This window comes from Micropterus dolomieu, unplaced genomic scaffold, assembly GCF_021292245.1.
Source record: "Micropterus dolomieu isolate WLL.071019.BEF.003 ecotype Adirondacks unplaced genomic scaffold, ASM2129224v1 contig_13299, whole genome shotgun sequence".
Classification (NCBI taxonomy): Eukaryota; Metazoa; Chordata; class Actinopteri; order Centrarchiformes; family Centrarchidae; genus Micropterus; species Micropterus dolomieu.
Genome location: NW_025742285.1, coordinates 1,199 through 5,849, shown reverse-complemented (window position 1 = coordinate 5,849; position 4,651 = coordinate 1,199). Strand labels below are relative to the sequence as shown.

Here is a 4,651-nt window from a genome sequence, read left to right as displayed (position 1 = left end):
TATTGATGGACTCCAGACTGTCCAGAACTCAGCTGCCAGGCTTTTAACCAGAACAAAGAAATATGACCACAGTACTCCTATTTTAGCTTCATTACACTGGCTCCCAGTATGTTTTAGAATTGACTTTAAAATTCTATTGATCACTTTTAAAGCTCTTCATGGCCTCTCGCCTTGTTATATTTCTGACCTTTTAGTCCCATACGCACCAGCACGTACCTTGAGATCCTCGGGCAGAGGTCTGTTGTCTGTTCCAGAGTCTCGACTGAAAACTAAAGGGGACAGAGCGTTTGCTGTCAGGGCCCCGAGGCTCTGGAACAGCCTGCCCGAGGAAATCAGGTCGGCTGAGTCAGTGAACTCTTTTAAGTCCCTTCTTAAAACATACTTTTATAGGAGAGCCTTTCCCGATCTTATTTGACTTGATTTTATCCCTTTTATTTTATTCTATTTTACTAATTTTATATTAATCTGTATTTTAGTCTTTTCAATGTTTTACAATGTATGTATGTTATGTATATTGGGGAGACTAAACAACCACGACACAAACGCATGGCTCAACACAGAAGGGCCAACTCCTCAGGTCAAGACTCTGCAGTCTACTTACATCTGAAGGACAGAGGACACTCGTTTGAGGACCACCAGGTGCACATTTTAGACAGAGAGGATGGAGGGTTTGAAAGAGGTGTCAAGGAAGCATCTACACCAGGGTGGAGAAGCCGTCATTGAACAGGGGAGGGGGTCTACGCCACCACTTATCCCCCACTTACAATGCTGTCCTTTCATCACTTCCCAGGAAACTCAACAAACGTAACCTATTGGCCTCAGGTGAAGATACCAACGATGGTCGTTCAGTCTCGGCCTCAGGTGAAGATACCAACGATGGTCGTTCAATCTTGGCCACAGGTGAAGATACCAACGAAGGTCGTTCAGTCTTGGCCACAGGTAGTCTCAACGACTGTAACGACTGTCGTCACAGCAACAAGGAACACTAACGAACCGGCGGTATCGATGACCCGGGCCAACGACCCCACTGAGGTTAAATAGCTGAGTTTCCCTGCCAGTCAGTCAGAACTGAAGAAGTCCTTTGGATGAGGGACGAAACGTCTTCCAGTATCTTCAACCAAGTCCAGTTGCCCTTGACTTTAACCTTCATTGGATAAATCAGCAGATTATTTATTCTGCAAAAGGAGCGCTGTAACAAGCAGGGTAAGAAATTATTAACTGACACAGAGCACCCACACCTACTTGTACATCAAATGCAAGGATTTACTACTGCTGAATTTCAGCTTCAACAACACAAATAAGGAGCCAATATTGTTACTACAACACGGAGAAATAACAAATTTGGATGCTATATTTCACAAAGACCTGCTGAAATCCTGGTGCAATACGTAATCCTTACTTCTGAAATGAATTGAGTAATGAACACATCACTTTGGCCACTGAAGACCACTGAATAATGAACTGCTCACATCTGTATACAGCACTCAATAACCTGAACTTGAAGCAGTGTGCAAAATTTCTATGGTATTATGTACATGATTCTTGATATCTCTCCAGTGTCTGCTCTGAAGTGCTGGTTCTGCATCTATGCACTCTATGCACTTGTCTTTACAAGGAACTTTCTTCAAAGTTATACAATTTCCAAGCTGCCGCCAAACTGCCTTTTATTCCACATCACACCAGGGCCTTCTTTCAGTTTTCTTCTGCACAGTAGAACCTAAAAAACAATAAACATAAAGACACATTATTCCACCAAAATCAAGAAATCATAGAATGAACTAAGACTGTTAGCAATCAGCAGGAGGCCTGCCTGTATGTAAATAGGTATAGTTAGAAAGTAACTGACTAGTTCAAGTGAGTAAGTCAGTCGGTAGGCAGGTAGAAGTAAGTAAGTAGGTATGATTTTGTTTGTTATGGTCAATAAAATCACTATGTATGCATGTTGTCTTCACTGTTCTTGTGCATTCCATTATTTCATACATGCAATGTGACTACACTTAAATTGAAGAAAAAGGTAAAAATGTAGCAGTAATATCAGGGGAGGCAGAAGTAGTAATTTTAGCATTTGCAGCAGTAATAGTAGTAGCTTTTGCAGATATAGTAGGAATAGGTGCAGTAGCACTGAAAATAGTTGGACTATTTTAAGTGGTAATAGTCTATCTAGTAGTTGCAGCAGTAGTGAGAGTAACAGTAGTTGTAGTACTATTTGCTTTTGTAATTCTTGTTGTGGAATTTAAAGTAGTTAACCCTGTAACAAGCACCCTCAATCCCTCCCTCACATAAGCTTAGGCTCTCCTGAAAGCTCAGACTTGACAAGTGTCTTGTGGAAAGAGGATTCAGAATAACTCTGAGTATTACAGTATAAGAGGAATGGAAGCTTAACCACATTGACAGAAGACTGATACCAAGATTACTCTTCACAGACAAAATTCAAACAATTAGACAAGCAATCAGTGCCTCCATGTCAGTAACAGGATATGTCTTGTCCCTGTGTCCACTTAAAAACAATTCATATAGCATGAGACAATTTGATTCTATTAACCATAAAAACCTGGAGGACATAATACAACATCTGAAATCCTCCTCATGCTGCCTTGATATTCTGCCAACAGGTTTTTTCAAACATGTTTCTAAATGCATGGCCTCAGATTTACTACAAATTGTCAACATGTCTCTCCTCTCAGGTTTTTCCCCCCCCCCCACAGGCCCTGAAAACTGAAGTCATTAAGCCACTCTTAAAAAAGAGCAATCTAGACGGGTCACTAAGGAGCAATTATAGGCCCATATCAACTCTCCCATTTTTAAGTAAAATCATTGAAAAGGCTGTTTTTCAACAGCTTAGTGCTTTCTTGGCACTAAATAACTGTTTTGATGTCTTCCAGTCAGGATTTCAACCACACCACAGCACTGAGACGGCTCTTGTTAAGGTCTTCAATGACATCCATTTACAGTGGCCGAACTATGAACTATGATCCCATACAGGTAATAACTGTATTGAGCAGGTCAACGGCTGGATGTGCCAGAATTTTCTCCAATTAAACAAAGATAAAACTGAAGTTATTGTTTTTGGAGCCAGGGAGTAACGACTGAAAGTCAGCGCTCAGCTTCAATCTGTAATGTTAAGAACCACAAATCAAGCCAGAAATCTTGGTGTAGTCATGGACCTGAATTTGAGGAGCCACATTAACACAATTACAAAGTCAGCCTACTATCACCTGAAGAATATATCAAGGATTAAAGGACTTATGTCTCAGCAGGACCTGGAAAATCTTATCCATGCATTTAGCTTCAGTCGACTCGACTACTGTAACAGCGTCCTTACAGGCTCCCTAAGAAATCCATCTGACAGCTGCAGCTGATTCAGAACGCTGCTGCTCGAGTCCTCACTAAGACCAAAAAGGTGGATCAAGTCACTCCAGTTCTGAGGTCTTTACATTGGCTTCCTGTCTGTCAAAGAATTGACTTCAAAATCCTGCTGTTAGTTTATAAAGCACTAAATGGTTTAGGGCAAAAATACATTTCTGATCTTCTGCTTCGTTACGAACCATCCAGACCTCTCAGGTGGTCTGGGATCAGGTCTGCTTTCTGTCCCCAGAGTCAAATCTAAACAAGGAGAAGCAGCGTTCAGTTATTATGCTCCGTATATCTGGAACAAACTCCCAGATAACTGCAGGTCTGCTGAAACTGTCAGTTCTTTTAAATTAAGACTTTTCTTTTTACCACTGCTTTTAATTAAATATTTAAGATTTTTCTTTTTATTGATAACTTACACTGCACTGTAACTTTTACTGTCCTGTTTTCTTTTTCTTTGTTTTTAGCTTTGTATTATTTTTCATTTAACTCTTTTAACCCTGATTGTAACACTGTAACTTTTATTATATTTTATGTTGCTTTTATGTTTTATGTAAAGCTCTTTGAATTAACTTGTTGTTAAATTGTGCTATACAAATAAACTTGCATTGCCTTGCGGCTTTCTGTTGAGGTTTCACAGTAAAAATACTCAAAAGAGTGTAACTTGGGCACCATTTACAATGTTACAAAATGTAAATAGTTTTTTTCCCTTTCAAAGTAGATATTAGATAATATCACTTTTTAAACAATGTTGTAATGTTTGAAAGGCAGTTCAATATGTACATGAACGCGGCTGGGGTGTACAAGGTGGTTCTATATTGGCAATAAACAAGCTTACCATTTCTGTCAGTGTTGGATGACCTCTTGACTTTAGCCTTTGTGTGTGTGAAGAGAAGAGACAGGCCATGATATATACACAAACTCAGTCATAACCTACTGTGCACTTCATGCCAAGAAGTCTAAGCTATACATGATCACAGTACATACCATCTGAGTCTTGGTCCGCATCAGACGGCACATCTGGATCAAGTCTCCGCTTCTGACTTCTGGATCGCTCTGTAGGGAAATGAACATCAGACATTATGAACTACATCTGAAGGTGCAGCTCAGAAAAATAGAATATTGTCAAAAAGTTCATTTATTTCCGTAACTTTATTCAAACAATGAAACTTTCATATATATCCTAGATTCATTACACATAAAGTGAAATATTTCAGGCCTTTTGTTTTAATCGTGATGATTATAGCTCACAGCTCATGTAAATCAAAAATCTGTATCTCAAAATATTAGAATAAAGAAT

The 4,651-nt window shown here is 39.4% G+C and overlaps 1 long non-coding RNA gene across 1 annotated transcript; it reads right to left on the bottom strand.

Annotated features, from left to right (window-relative positions):
• Positions 1-1,548: 1,548 nt before the first annotated feature.
• On the bottom strand, positions 1,549-4,408 carry LOC123966374. Its single transcript, XR_006823965.1, has 3 exons — positions 4,339-4,408; positions 4,190-4,226; positions 1,549-1,717 (listed from the first exon to the last, which is right to left on the bottom strand). It is a non-coding gene; the product is annotated as an uncharacterized LOC123966374 (long non-coding RNA).
• Positions 4,409-4,651: the final 243 nt, after the last annotated feature.